This window comes from Seriola lalandi, unplaced genomic scaffold (genome assembly GCF_002814215.2).
Source record: "Seriola lalandi dorsalis isolate HSWRI2012SDOR001 ecotype SW California unplaced genomic scaffold, Sedor1 jcf7180002054182, whole genome shotgun sequence".
Taxonomy (NCBI): Eukaryota; Metazoa; Chordata; class Actinopteri; order Carangiformes; family Carangidae; genus Seriola; species Seriola lalandi.
In genome coordinates, this window is record NW_019524735.1 from 537,735 (window position 1) to 552,984 (window position 15,250).

Consider the following 15,250-nt stretch of genomic DNA (forward strand, 5'->3'; position numbering starts at 1 on the left):
CATTGTTTTCCCCCCCCCCCCCCCCCCCCCCCTCTCTCCTTGTTTTTGTTTCCTCTTCCAGAAGCACACTGAGTGAAGGGTTAAAACTGGAATGGATTTAATTATGGAATGAATGGAATTATAATGCGCCTGCAGCAAGTTTTCCTCCTTATTTATTAAAGCAGCTGATGGGCCAGGTTTGATGAGCCACTTCTGGCATAATTGAGTCATCACACAAAGAGGGTTCCTCGCATTCAGAGTGGTTTTATCAGCAGCAAACAGACCTGATTACTGGCAATTACACTCTGATCTAGGGGAAGGAGAAAAAAAGGGTAAATGTGCGGGGTAACTTCTGTGTTTATAGTTTACCCCGGGAATAATTTTCACATTAATTTTACATGCTAAGTGTATTCTGTTTATGTACAATAAAGAGCAAAGGCAGGAGATAGCACCTTTTACTTTCATATTTCCTTGTAATGAATGTCTGAGGATACAGCAAACTGATCACAATTTATATTTACCCCATAGGAGGTTTGAGGTGTGCAGAGAATCAGCCACCCTCACAGCCTGACTAGCTGAAAGGAAAAGGTGAGCTAGCAGTAATATACCTGCTTGAAAAGTGTTCACACCTATTCTGAGGACAGCAGGTAAAACTGTGTACAGAAAGCAGGTGAGTGCTTTTACCATTTTTCATTGAGATGCAAATGTCTCCTTGGTGAGTAAATTAAGCTCTGCTCAGAGATTAAAATCAGCTTCTGTTCAGAGAGTGTTTAGATAAACAACTTTTCTTTCTTGCCTTTTTTTTGTGAGGTGGCGAGGGAGCCATCAGACGCCCTGTCCCTAAATACCAGCTGGACATCAGAATAATGGCTGGGGTATATTAAAGGAGGGGGGAGGGAACACAAGAGGTCTAAGATGTCAAATCTATGGCTAAAACTTGGACCAAAATCTTTTCTTTTTTTCCCCTTTTTTTCTATTTCAAGATGTTTCCTTATTGGTTACCTATAAAGTAAATTTGAAAGTTAATTAAAATTTAACAGCACTGGATAATTTGCTGTGTTATATATAAGAAAATTGCATTTTTTTTCAATTGAATCAAGGGACATAAAATACTGAACAATCTTTTGTAACTCCCCGGAATGCATTATATTTATTAAGATGAAAATGTTGGGCTTATATATGTGCTCCGTATGTAAATGCTTTTTCAAATTAAAGAAACAAATATACTGTATCTGGAAGAAAATTATTCTGCCGGCAAATTATGAGCATTCCTTCGTCTGATGGAGGTTTCTGGATTCACGCAGACACAGTCAAAAATCTTGAAGTCAACTGCGATTTCAGATATAACAGCCTCACAGCTACCCTGACGGCCAAGCAAAGTGTTTGTGCCTTTTGCCAAAGAGTACTTTTATAGAGGAGCGTATTGGCATCTTATCACTTCTCCAAGACAGAGATGCTTCAATAAAAGAACACAGCTCACAGAATTCTTAACAGACAATTAGGAGCCTGGCTAGCTACTATCGCTTCAATGATTTGTTATGATGGCATAACTACAGGGGAAACTTGTTATTGGACGGAGTTCGCAAGAGTCCCATAAAAGAGTCAGATGGTGACACCTTTGCCGAGGTGATTTATGAATCTTGTAATCGCTTTCCAAAGTCATCCCAAAGCCTTCCCTCTAAATTGAGTTCATCTGGAGCCGGACCACACAGAGGCACCAAGTCCAGATTGTTTCTTCTGACATCAAAGAGCCAATTTCTGTTTTTGACCAAATTTCTGGTGCTTTTAGTTCTCTTATCGTATGAAAGGGGCCTAGATGATATGCTATTTTATTTGTGAATTTCAATCCAATTAAGCACACCAAAATATTGAGACAAATAAAATTAGTATCTTCTTGCACTGCACTATGCATCAATAGCATAATAAATGTAGCAGCAGACAATTCATCCATTGGCAAGTCTCCAGCCTGCCAAACCACTCTCATGTTAGTTTGAATCTTTGAATTCTGTCATGAACATGGTTTTTCAAACCTGTCTAATTTGGGGACAGGTGTTTGGGGAAAAAGAAGTTCCAGCCCTGGTGTAACAATGAGCAGAGTAATCCTGCTCATTGTTCCTGCCCAAGGAGGCCCTTTCATGGAGGAGGTTGCATGAATGCTACCAGGTGGTCTGCAATTTGGAGAAACGTAGTAACCGTTCCAGCTAATCCCCCGTCACAAAAGGCAGGTCTCCAGTGCTCTGGGGCTCTCCGGGGCAAAGGGAAAAGTTTACCTCCAACACACAGTGTCTGAAAGGAGTCAGGGACTCGAGCAGTGATTCCTAATCAGATTGCGCTGAAGTGAACAGCTCGCATGGCAGCTGTAGTTTTCCCAGGGTTAATTACCTTTCACTGCTCTCTCTAAATGAGTCAGCTGTTCCTGTCATTAAACAACTCCACTCTATCTCTGCTCCTCTGTCCTCCACACACATGTGCACATGTGCGCGCACGCGCACACACGCACACACACACAAACACACGCACACACACACACACAACACACACAAACACGCACACACACACAAGCACACACACACACACACACACTAACCCTTACAAACATACACACGCACCTTTGTTTTTCACCCAGTATTGTTGTGTACGGTGATCAAGCTAAAGTCTATTAAAACATCAATTATTTGGATATTATGGAAACTTTGATCAATTTACTTATGAGTCAGTGGCTACTGAAATTGATGTTGCTGTCTTTTTATTTATGCTACTGATGTTTATGCAGATAGAAGGCAGTATTCCCCATACACCTCCCCTACCCTATTAAAGGAAAATAATACCAATCTGTCAAGGTCTTATTCTAAACAGCCCCTTTAGTACTAATTGAGTATATATAGGAAGCAAACATGTTCACATATGCGCACACACAAACACAAGCATACGTACATACGCACAAACACGCGGGTACACATATATGCACACACACAAACACAGAGTCCAGCTCCGATATAGTTGTGCTGTCATCAATTCTGAACAATCTGTCTGCTTACTGAGCTCAGTGGCTCAGGATGTTGGGGGAGTTTTAAGTGATTTTTGCCACTGTATGGTAAAATCCCTTGGCCACCTGGATTACAAACTCTAGTCCTTTAACTCATGCCAGTATAAATCCGTGTTAACTCGGATTTACCTCTGGCATATGAATTCTCAATCTGCGTAAGCTTTGTTTGGAATGAGCTGAACATAAGTATTTCATGCAGTAAGGATGCCCAATGGTGAATTCCTATTTCTGTGAAACACACAGTGGGAGATACTCCAGGACTAAATCAGTTATTAGAATAACTAGAAGAACCTTAAGCAGTGTTTTAGTACACTCAAGAGGTGAGGCCCGCACAGCCGTTCACAACCAGGTGGAAGTGTGCAATGCTGCACTGTGAAATCCACGTAACCATGGTGACAGATATAAACTCAGAGCTGTACACTGTGGTCAAGAGTTTAATCAGATTCCTTATACCGAGATTTTGCTTTGATTATTGTCAGACAAACATTATTTGCTCAGTTGTTCAAACACAAGCCGTGCTCTGATACCAAAGCGATCATGATAAAATAAAATATGGCATGAGCAGCCTGGAGGATCTAAATTAAGTATTATCCAATATCCATACAATCTCTCACACTCACACACACACATGCATACGCACACACGTCTGGGCTAGCAGAGTTAAGCCAGACTATTTTGTACTTAAAAGGTTAGCAGGGCTGTTTTGTGAGTTTGATCCATGCTTGCCAAATCAGCAGATGGTCCATGAATATGATTATATGCATCAATAAAAGGAGTAATCTTTAGCAAAATGTAAATTTGACTTAAGTCCAGGGTTTAATATACGCAATGGACTTTAACCCACTTTCCAGCCTGACAGTAGAGCATGATAAGCTAATGCACTTAAATTTTTGTATTACAGCAGTCACTACTGATGCTCCAGTGCCACTATCCAGAGATCAAAGATACAAGATATCTGCACAGTGTTCAAAATGTGCACGATTATGTTGAAACATCATCTATTCACTTTTAAGTGAGTATCTAAACAGTCAAGCAATCGATACAAACTGAGTCTAGGTGCTTAACAAGACCCTTGTGCTGTCATGCTTTGCTCTGCTATACATTTCAGTGAGTATACATACAACAGCGAGTCAAGCTTTACTCAAGGACCTTTGAGTAACCACATTGACAGACACAGGCACAGACACAAAAAAATAAACCTTTATATGCTTGTGAATAAAAACCGAATCATACCTCCGATACAAACTTGACACAAAATTCAAGTATAAGGCAAGAAACGTGGCTCAGAGAAAGAAATGGAGAGAAAAAGTTTTAGCAGCACTGCCAAAGTTAAGAATGGTCAAGTGTGGTGATTTTCTTCTGAGCCACACAAAACAGCATCAATGTTATTGACCCTTCTATGAATCTACTTATCTGAGCCTGAGGCTTTCACAGCACAGCACATCCTTACACAGACAAACAGAATCACTTGTCTCCTACATCTAAATGTACTCATGATAACATGTCCGACAGGGCAGATTCGCAAGCTCGACTTACCATGCCCCTTTTAGCCTTTGTTGTGCATCTCATAGTGTCATCGGGGAGGAGACGGAGCAGAAGGATATCGAGGTGGGGTACAGGGTAGTCCAGAGTCTCGCTGCTGAGAGAGTGTCTTTGGTTGGTGTGTGTGTGCAGGGACACTGTGATATTCACCCGAAACGCTAAGCTTTTTTTTTTTTCTCTTTTTTTGTAGCCTTTGTGTCATTCACTTAACAACCAATCTCATTAGCTGCTGGGCTACAATGGGCTGAATTATTTTCTGTGTAAATACACCACATGGTGATCCTCAAGGTAAGACCTCTGAAGGTCTTTTTAATCACACAAAAGATAGATTCACCCAGAAAAAAAAAAAATCAACGACTACTGCAAAGAACAGACTGCTCCTAAAAAGAATTGAATAAAACAGTCATTTAGAGTGATTTTAATTGAGAAATGAGATTTATATTCCTCAGGGTCTGTCATGATGAGAGTGTAAATGTGTAATTATGTGACTGTAATTAATATAGCATGGTGATATATATATATTTATATATGCAGGCCTGACACTGTATGTGTTGAGTACATATGTAGTGGGTAATATAAGAAAGGATGGATGGATGTTCAGAGGTACTCCTACTCAGCTTCTTAAAAAATTTAAAGGTAAATTTTGTGACGACAACTAATCACCGCATATATAAAAACTCAATGTTTCAAAATTGTGTAGAAATTTAGTTCATTTTTTTTTTCATTTTTTTTTTACAAATCTCTTGCTGCTGCGCTTGTTGGTGCAGAACCATGAATCCATGTAAAATGTAACTATTGTAAGTACTTGAAGTCATGACAGCTGTCTATAAGCATCAGGGACATGTCTATTGGCCAACTTGACCCTTGTTAGAAAACAAAACAAATACAAAAAGAGAATACTGCAGCCTGGGACTGCCGAGCCGGGTCACTGGAGATTTTCCAGACAAACGCCGCACAGGGGAGGGGAGGGGAGGGGAGGGGAGGAAGAATAAAAAGGACAGGCTCAGAATCTCATTTTAACAGACCGCACACAATCTGGGCTCCCACAGAACTATCTCTGCCTGACCGCTTTCTATTTATCCCTTATCAGTGTTTACCAACCGCTAGTTTTCTTTCATTCACACTGTGAGGCAGTTCTCTTACTATCAGTCAACAGCTGACACCGTGGAACAGCCTCAAAGGCAAGAGGAAGGGATCAAAACTAAACCAAAGCTGTTTAAACAATACAACAGAGGAAATAAATTCATAAATCCTAATTCTTCCCAACCCACAAGGGTATAAGCAGATCCTTTATAGTTAGGCCAACAAACAAAACCACAGCCAATGAGGTACATTACAATCAAGGTAAATTCTGAAATATATTTAGAAAAAAGAAAGGCAGAAAAAAATCCCATGTAATATTAATTGGGAACATTTCATAGTCTTGCCCTGTCAAACAAATATAAGTATTCACTAAAAGGGTTTTTCTGTTGTTGAAAATCCCCCCTGATTTAACCTTGTTAACATTTCACATCATTTTTCTTTAAAGTAGCACCGAGATAGAAAATATGACTGACATTATACACAATCCTAGCATTTTATTAAGATTTTAAAAATTTTATAATCATCATTTAATGGCTGGTTTTAGAATCAGTCCACTAATAAAGAAAGGACCAGAAAAAATAATCAAGATTTAAGTGTAAGCCTATATCATTGTTACAACGAGGATTACTGTTATCTGGAATTCTATACACTTAATCATATATTATAATATTTAATTTATAATAGGATAAATAAAAATGTATAGTTTATTACGAACATTATTTTAAAGTGATGTATTTCCATGGTAACAAACTCCTGACATTATATAGATTATACATCTACACAAGACCAATTTTAAACAATACTACAGGCTACATTGAAATACTATTTAAATTACAAAAGCTATGTTGCTAAGAGAAAAAAAAATGAATAAATTTGAATTTGTATTGTTTACACTGTTGCTTTACATTTTTTCCAGTAGGACACATAAACATTTTTTTCTGGAATACTGTTCAAAAGTTAAGTAATTAATTACATTTATCCTTTCACCAGCTGCTCAACAGCAGATGGATCATTTCTGAGACCTTGTTGAATTAAATCCACATAATTCATTTTCCTGGATTAACTAACTGAAGTTTGAGTAGGGCAAAAACAGGTAACACAATGTGTGTGTGTTTTTTTAGACTGACATGTATGCTGAGCTTTTTCATGCAATTTTGTTGTTTACATTGTGTGTACCCGACGGCAATTGACTTAAAATTTAAACAAGCTATTGCAATTTTTTTTTTTTAATATTTCAGAGCTTGAATAACTTTATTTTAACTTCTTTGCTAAATAACTGGAAATAGAAAATCAAATTTTCCATCACAGACGTTGAGTGTGTATTGCAACTATGTGAATAAGTTTGTGAATCCAGCTTTGTTGGGCAGCAGGTACCATGGACAGTTCCTGGAGGCGATCAGAAGTTAACATTAATGTGTTGTGTAGCAACTAACATCCCTGTCCTTTGAAGAGGAGGGTGTGGAGCAGAGAGGAATAATGCCTCTTACTTATCACTGCTTTACCACACATCCCTGCCATAGCCTGCACTGCTATTGTAATTAAAACAAAGCGGAGAAGAGTAACTTTGTGACCTCGCTAATGTCTCCTGCCTACATGAGTTACCATCTCTAAATGACTTCCAAACTTTTCAAAGGATTATCATCATGTGACACAGTTACACAATGCTGTGTTATCTAATGTCTTTCGCTGCTCTTTTCATGTTTATTAAGAGAGGCGAGCTGCCTGAAATAAGCTGATGGAGTTATGATTAAATGGAGGCTAACAGACAGAATGACAACTGGCATTTCAATTTATTTTACCCCTGAAAATGTACACATTTTCCACAGAAATTCTCCAAACATAAAAATGATTTAACACCTCAATCACAGAGTGTAACGTCTCTGAAAGGCATGTGAATAGATATGACAGGCAGATACAAGAGATGTTGTTAGTTTACATAAATATTTTTGACTCCTGGCTATATTGTTATTTTCTGTGGTTCAAAGCAATAAAGAACAAAATCTAAAATGATATTAAAGTTGTGATAATATCTATAGGTTCATCCTCTAACCTGGGCCTAAACTCTTGTTTAAAAAAATCCTACTTTTGTTTAACATAGATCAACTTAAAGTTTGGTCATACGATCAGATTCAAGGCATTAGTGTGCCGCAAGTTACTAGTAAATGATGAACTTTTCTAACCAGGATCCGTCCTCCTAAATCAATAGTTGCTCTGGAAACTGTCGAGTGCTTTGGTCCCGGAGCATTTGTTCAAAGCTGAAACTTACCCCCATATAACACAAAAGTTCATGGTCGACTGTATTACTGTCACACCACATTCAGCATTAGCTGAACTAGCTTCCAACTTTACCACAGTTACAGTGCGAATAATTACAGAAATTCATAAGACAATTTGATGATTTGGCCCTACTAAATTTGTTCAAATCTAAGGCTTGACCATTGAATATAACACATAAACTGATTTGTAAATTATTTTTGTGTCACACTACGTTCAACATTAGCATGCAGTTTTCGAACTTTACTGGAGTTACAATGGAAATTACGGAAAGCCAAAACAGGATGCAATAAAATACTTCACTGACTGTTCAAATATGTTACTGGAACACAGAGTCAATGTTTAAGTGCATTAGGCTCAGTGGTCTTGTATGTACAGCTGTCACTGTCAAAGCCACAGGCAACCTGACGATGCTTTGTCTCTGCACACAATACAAACATGTGTTCTTCTAAGACAAGCTTATACTCCACACAAATGCTGTGAATTTAATCTAGGTAGACAGTATCTCATGTTATCTGGATGATCAAAAATAGGTCATGCATCTCAAAAAACAGTTTGAGCCATTTAATCTCCTCTCAAACTGTCTGTCTGAAACCTGGACAGAAGCTACGCTCACTTTCCAGCAAAGATTTTAAGAACACTGATTTGTGTCAGGCAAACAACGTTGATCACAAGAGAAGAATTTTCTAAATACCCCCTGACACGGTTCAAAACAAATGCCAGCAAAGATCTATTTCCCATATTTCATCATGTAAAATCCACAGAACACAAGTTTAGCAGCTGAGTAGAATCTAAGTGTAAATCTAAGTAAGTTTCTAACACTTGCACATATCAGCTTCTGTTTTGAATTCCATATGACAGCATCTAACAGCATGAGCTAAAAGGCTTGTCGTTCACATATGCGATACAGAGTATCAGTGATGATAAATGCTGACCAAACCGACAGTATATTAAATAAAAAGAACTTTGACACCAACCTAGTGCTGTGATCCAAAAAGTTTGATTTTCTCCCAGTTTCTTGATAGCTGAGCTGGTGCTGTGGCTTTGAAAGGTAGTCCCCAGGAATATGACATACTGTGCCTTTGACAGCCTCGAGATAAGCACCTGCGTTCGGGTCCCTTTTTACGTCACACCTCCCCATTCACAGCCCTTCAACATGATGCACATTTGCACATCAACAGCCACCAACCCCCCTCCTCGCTCTACTCCCACATCCGCAAAACACACAAACAGGCACACAAGAAGGCAGATGCGCACTAGCCTCTACTCATGCGCGCGTGTATACTCGCACAGACACATGCACCACAGATTTGTGTGCGCTCAGTGAAGATGCAACATACACGCAGGCAAACACGCACATGTACACACATATACACTCACAGGTGATTTAGTCCTTTTTTTAACTCCTTCATCCAGCCTTATTCATGTATCGATCCTTATTCCGTGTGTTTAAAAAAAAAACTTTCACTTGCTTTGTCACAAGACCAGGGCATATGCCCTCCCAAGCTCCTCATACATCACTCATCATGCAAATGAGAGGGAATGTCACTCCTCAGCAGCAGATGGCCAGGGATGATAACAATGGCTCAACAGACCAGTTTCAATGTCTGCGACTTTATCGCTACGGCAACAACAAAAATAAACGATATGAAATCCTTGTCTGTTAATTTGATTTCCCCCCTTTTTAATGTTTGTACCTGTCAGTCTGTTTCATTTCTCCTGGACCATTTGATTGTAAACGCTTTGTCCAGGGTTTTCTGTCACAAGAAGTCTGGCTATCAGTAAAAGGCAGAGACCTGGAAATGATTTTTGGTGACTACGGAAGGCTGCTGCCTAGCAGTTATTCAAGTAATTAGGTGTAATTCCTCCCTGTAGGCCATGTTAGCCTCCTGGGTTAGCTCATGCGTTCGACAGGCCTGGATAGAGACAAGGAAGAATAAAAGAAGCAAGGGGCCCCGAGAAATCACAAATGCAGCTTTTCAAACACCCCCCCAGCCAAAGTGATGTCACCCTGCGTCCTGCTGACTCCTGTTCATACAAGCCCCCATAGCAGAGAGTAAACAGTGGAAGCGTTTAGCAAACAGGGCCAGATTACAATGACAAAGGCAACCACACTTCTGGGTGGAGCCTGGGGCGAGGGGGGCAAAAGAGGGGGGTGGGATGGTGTGGCTCAGGATTTAAAATAAGTGATACCCATGAGGGGCCCCCCCTCAAGATCCAAGCGCAGCCCTTCCCCAGCTGATGGTAGGGGCCACCCAAACACGCTTATCTCTCGGTGATGTCCCCCCAGGTCCCTGGAGACTGACGTGTGAACACAATATGTAATAATAATGTATTTTCAGTTCTTTTTTCTGTGATTTGTGCATCTGGTTATGCAAGGCTGGGGACTTGAGGATGGAGAATATCATTACTTAAGGTTTGGCAGTTGACCATCACCTTGTTTAATGCCTCATTTGAAAGTCTAATTTCAACTGTCTTCAAGAGCCAATTCATGGTACACAGTGAAAGAGACATACAAAGAGAGCAGACCTGCTACGTTTCCCCCTCTTTTCAGTATTTCTGCCTGATAATAATATAAATATAATGATACAAACACATGCAAGTAAAGAATCATCTGTCTAAGCATCTTATCAAGTAACATGTTCTTTGTTTTTTCTGATGCAGACAATCTCGCTGTGAGGACACTACAAGCTTGTTCTAGGGATGATTATTTCATGTCCTTAACTAGACATCAGTATTGCTGAGGGAAAAAAACAAATGGACTCATGTAACGAAATCTCGACAAATTGTGAGAAAGCATCATATTGAAGACAACACTACGCCAACGTTACAAAATGTAAAAAATTTTTTTAGCTCTAACATCTGTTCAAATCTCCAAAAAAAAAAAAGAGAGACCTCATTCAGAGTCGGCATAGAACATAAACTAGTGTTTTGTCAAGCTATTTCATCAACTGAAAATGTGGGCATAACTGGAGAGAGCTGATGGAGAAATGAAAGAGGAGTGGGTTGGACAAAATTACATGTCAAACAAGGGTTCACATTTAAAAAGTCCTGCTCATATTTGTAGAAAGTGTTTGATTGCATTTAGAAAGGTATTACAATGGGTCACATCTGTGTCTAAAAGCTTTTTGCATTCTGCTGCAAATTATGTAAGCAAAGTGAAGTGTCACAGCACCCTGTTGTTTTGAGCACTATACCTTCCTCCCGTGAAACCTACACAAATATGTTTAACTGAATTCTTCTAATGCACTGCAGGATCAAAATGTCAGCAGTATAACTTCAACAAACCCCCTCACTCTACACCCCGCCCCATGATTTCAACAAAGCAACGCGACTAATTTCGCATGGCAGGCCGTACACCAAAACAACAATGCATATTCACACTGTGCCATTGAATATGATAGACGTGAAAAAATCTATATTAAACTGTGGTTAATTTCAGCTATAATGCTTTAAGCTCGGTCTAAAATGGCACAAATGCTTCTTCTTGGTGGTACTGAACCCTCATTGTGCAACCACTTGATGCCGCTTGTTCATCACAGAAAGTCACATAAAAGGACTGAATTAAATTTTAAAAAAATTATTTGCATATGCAAATACGATGAACCAAACATAAGTACATGTTGTTGATATGGCTCCAGGATGTAGAACTATCTTTATGTTAATGTTAGAAGACAGGGAATATTCTTTTGAAAATATAGTACATTTTTCATGGGGATCATTATCTACACTGCATGTCACAGTGTCTCAGTTAAAAGAAATGATTAGATTACTTCCCTGCAATTCCCTTTGGGGTGATTTCTGTGTGACAGTGGGCAACCTTATAATATGTTTATTCAGTGTCCTTTGAAGATACCTCAATAACATTTGAAATGTTTTATGGACAAATATAGAATGTTTTCTGTCTCTGCCTTCAACTGATACCTTTGGAACTAAGACTGTGCTTATATTTGACTTTGTTGTCCAAAACTAACAATATAACACATTCAGGTAGTCCTCAAACTAATAAAATGACTCCATGGCCAAGTGTACAGGTTAACCTGATGTGACAGGTGACTAAACATGGTGTTCTGTGATGTAAAAATCACACTTGAGGATGTGCATGGAAGCAAAAGTTCACTGGTAATCCTTAAAACCACCTGGATCCATTAATAATGTTGATTTTTAGAATTACAATCACAGGTCTAAATGATAAACTTTATCAGTAATGATGAAACGCATCATTCATTACTGGTCACTAATTGGTTCCTTACATTTACAAAATTTGTTAAATCTGAGAAATCAGTGCTCGACTGGTCACTCAATGTCTTTTTGGTACCAAAGAAAAGCATCGCTCTGCAGGTCTAAATTATCCACTATATCAGTAAAAATGAAAAGCATTATTAGTGGTCACTGCTTGTTCTCTACATACACAGCCCTCAAATTAGAGCTTCTGATTGCTTATATCTAAGAAATCAACGCTTGACTGGTCAGTCAATGTCTGCCTTTTGTAGTTCATGGGCCGAGGAGTCATTGTGTTGTGTCATTGAGAGGTTAGGTCCAGATCTGGGCGTCTCTGGGGGTCCCTGCCCATCTTTTCTACTCAGGCGGGCAGACAATGAAGCAGACACGCCTATAAATGGCAAGATAGGAGCTTGGATGTTCAGCCAAAACGAGCATCTAAACAATGGTAACAGGTGTGTATAATGCATGCTTTGATAATGACCTTGGTGGCTGTAATAGTATGTCTAGACAAAACTAACACGAGGCATTGCTGTCTGGTCTCAGAAGTCCCGTGGGTGCTCAATTGCAAGATTCTAAGGGGCAGATATTGGTTAGTTCTTACCCGTTAAAACTAAAAGAGAACTGTCTTTGATGATGTATTCGATTTACTATGACACTACAATGAGAAGCCCCAGAAAAGTTAAGTCTGCCACTCAACAGTAGTTTTTTTCTGTCTTTATATTTGTAGGGCAGTTTGCATAATAAGCTAAAATCATCTTAAGTATTCAGAGATATGCACTTGAATAAATAGAAAAAAACTCCATTAATGTGGATGGCTTGCAATTTTTGATTGCGCTAGATACAGGAAGCTTGCTGACATGAACTAAAATGCAAATGCCCTTTGAGCAAAACAAAGAAATTGATTATGAAGTAAGTTTCTTCAGCACAAGTAGCTGGTTTTGAGTGATTAATGGGGGTGGGTCATTGATTTCCTTTTGTTTAGATCTTGGTTAACTTTCTGGAGACACAATTATAATTTGTTTCCAAACAATAAATCCAATCTAGCTTGAGCAAATTAAATTTCCCTATGGCCTCTTCTGCGTCATTTTACCTCTGAAATGGGTTGTTATCAAAAGGCATTGCATGTAAATGTCTGCTGTTTCTGTTTATATTTGTTACATTTCTGATTAGATATTGTTTTTCTCAGTATAATGGAAGGTGAGCACCTCCTAAGATTAGAAAGAGCTGTTTACAGAGATCTGCATGACTTGTCAGCTACAATGCCAAGGGTTAATCTTCCAAATCTTACTTCAATAGCTGTATGTCACACACATCAACATTTCTGATGAGCCATCTATCTACAGTATATGACAAATACTGTCTACATGTTCTGTGAAACATGCCAAAATGTTGTGTATTTGTTGAATGAGCACATATTGTCTGTTGTTACATTAGCTTTGCCAAAGGTAGGTGAAATGTTTTTGAGTTATCACAACACAATGTACTTTATATTTCTGTATATTTGCAAGTCAAATCACAGTTTTACCGACTACTTTATTGAAAGGCTTTTGCCATATTCTTCAGCTTTACAACTTTGAAAACTTCTACAGATCCAGACATTTATACTTCCTGATTTCTCGCATCATCTCTCCAAGATAGTGATAATACGATTTCTGTGTTTTTCGCTGTTGAGAAACAAACTGGATTATGAACAGATCACTACATAAACAGCTTTCTAAAAGGAGGCAGCTATTTTAAAAAAGGCTGAAGAAATGCAAAGAGGGATTTAAATTTTAATTTGAATTTATTCCAGCAAGTGAAAGGTTCTTTTGAGAGGGGATTTCAGCAAAGATGATGGTATTTAAAAGTGATAAACAAGCATCTAAACCTCCAGTGGAAAACAGTCATTTTGCTCCTTTCTAGTGTAGGGGAGGAATTGGGCTTGCTATGGTCACATCCAAAAAATAAGAATAAGTAATAGTAGTAATTAAAATGTAAATAAGCGAGATCCGTGGAGATATTTCAACTGATTTCTGTCATAAATTGTGTAATTAACATTTTGTCTTGACACACCTTGTGACTCTGGATGTATAGCTATATGTCCTCAGGTGCAAATTCATGTTCTCTGTGTACTTGGCATAGCGTACTTTATACTGTATATGGATGCTTAAAAAATCTTTCACACTTATCACATGGAATTTAAATCCTGTGCCTCAACACCAGAGAGGAACATCAGGCAAAGTTCAAAATTAAATGCCTTTCAAATTAGGACTTGTATTAATTAAGGATTGTTGTTGCGCAGTTCGAGGCAGTATCTGCAAAATTCTGGTGAATTTGTGGTTGAGTGATTCACTCTGGGCAGTTATATGTCACATTTGTGTGACAAAGGCTGTGATTAACCAAGGCTGTCATCTATTTTATTTGTAATATATGGATTATGAGGATGTGACTGGATTTCAAATGTTTCTATTCTCTTGTGGATGACCACTAAACTTAAGCAGAGAAACCTATGCCACACAAAAAAGACAAAGAGTTACATCATTTTGTAGAACGGTTAATCCGATCATGGACAGTGTTTGTGCATTTGCTATCTTCGGAAAATGCCAGCAAAGGCGCTAAGTAAACCTATTTTACAAGACTCCCTCACAAGGATACAGTGCCAGTATCGGGATAAAATTTCACACAGCGGCATGGCTCAGTCACATAACCTAAGCAGGCTTAGGAAAATGGAACACTACAAAGTATAGCACTTTCTTCCTGTATGTCTGTTGTGGCACAAAATGTTCAGATGACTGATGTGAGTTTGAGCATGAAAGCCAAAGTGAACTAATGGCTGAATAGCACATAGATACTGTTGTTAATGCTCTGAGTTGTTTAAAATGGTAGATTATGGAAGTGTGCACCTGGCATTCTGCAGGCTAGCCTGGCAACACTCCTCCCTTATAATTATAATGAACACACAGTAATTCAGGGTTGAGGCTGAAATACGAATGATGTCCTCTGAGACAGCTTGTTTTAATGGTTATGCAGAAGAGTTCCTAGAAGTGCAGATGGCAGATGCAATGCCTTTGAAGCTATTTACAGATTGTACATTACAAGGTATGGAAAGACCCATAGTGTGAG

General features: G+C 38.7%; 1 protein-coding gene across 2 annotated transcripts in view; it reads right to left on the bottom strand.

Moving 5' to 3' along the window:
- st18 (ST18 C2H2C-type zinc finger transcription factor) overlaps positions 1 to 9,090 on the bottom strand; it is a 33,525-nt gene extending 24,435 nt beyond the window's left edge. For both annotated transcript variants that reach the window (XM_023403816.1, XM_023403813.1), the window contains exon 1: positions 8,902 to 9,090. The gene's annotated coding sequence lies outside the window, so the exon portion shown is untranslated. The remainder of the gene's footprint in view (positions 1 to 8,901) is intronic.
- Between the last annotated feature and the right edge of the window lie 6,160 nt (positions 9,091 to 15,250).